The following is a 1,316-nucleotide window of genomic DNA, read 5'->3' on the forward strand; positions in this document are numbered from 1 at the left end:
TCTGCAGCAGCAGCATATTAATATACAAGATTTGCAGATTAAAAAGAAAAAATGTTTAAAAATTATTAGTATTAAAGTTTTCTTGAGCATTCCCACATTATATTATTTCACTTTTTGTATACCTTATATTTATGGTAATGAAACTATATGATAATGCTTGTGCTGATGATATACCATGCCACCTAACTGTACAGTGAGTAAGAATATCTTGTCTCATTGAAACAGTTGTCCATTAATCTTTTGTTTATAGTCTAGCTCTCCCTCTCTATCCTCTGAAATATTTAAACAGCCTTGGGCCTGTTACAGACAGCCAAAATAAAGTTGCTTCGGTCACAGTGGAGGTAGGGTGTTTCAAGATGCAGCGTCCTAAGAGTCCAGAAGCCACACCAAAGCCACAGAGGCAGAGTGTGGCTTTGGTGCGACTTCTGGACTCTTAGACACATGCATCATTGAAACACCATACCTCCACTGTGACTCGAAGCAGCTTTATTTTGGCTGTTGTAACAGGCCTTTGTTTCTTCTGGCAATATTGTAGCTACTGCCAATTTAAAAGTTTTAAAAAGTGATTTTCTTTACAAGCAACCCAGAATATAAGTCTAAATAATTAAGGATTGCTTTTTAAAATTAAGTAAGTGAATCCTTGCTGGCAATCACTATAATCTTATTACACTCAGTTTTCAGTAACAAGGACTGTTTTGTAGAGAGACAGACTTCCCTTAATAATTCATGTATCATTTGCTTATTTGGAAACATATTAATTTTAAACTATTGAAGAGCTAGTCCCCTAGTGTTGCAGATATCCGTAAGATGTCCCTTGTTAGTCCAATTAAATGGAACTGGATCCATGATTAAATCTATAAGGGGTTTGTTGGTCCCTGCAGGCCATACGGATATGCACATACTGTATATACGCAATAGAGTGGTCTCTCTCCTAATCTGCTCCTTTGTATAAAATAAAATTATGAAGTATTTGCAAGCTGCAGAGAGTGGTGACAGTGCTGCCAGTCATGTCTATATGCCTTCTCCAACCTCATGGCCTTCTCCTTCTCCAAAGTAAATTCTACATTACTTGACTGTAGCCCAAAAGGTGCGGATTTTGGAGGATTCAGATAAGACTACCTGTAATTCTTGAATGCAGGCACTGATAGTTTTCCCACACACCTTATATGGAATGAAATCCTGTGGTAGCAATCCATTCTTCCAGGTGGTCTTGGAAGGCTCAGACACCATTGGAAAAAGTACTAAACTAAATCGCTCGGAGAGCAACTTTTCCAATTTATAACTAGCAAAACTATGCTCTATATTTTAACACAAAG

The sequence above is a fragment of the Sceloporus undulatus genome, chromosome 5, assembly GCF_019175285.1.
Source record: "Sceloporus undulatus isolate JIND9_A2432 ecotype Alabama chromosome 5, SceUnd_v1.1, whole genome shotgun sequence".
NCBI lineage: Eukaryota > Metazoa > Chordata > Lepidosauria > Squamata > Phrynosomatidae > Sceloporus > Sceloporus undulatus.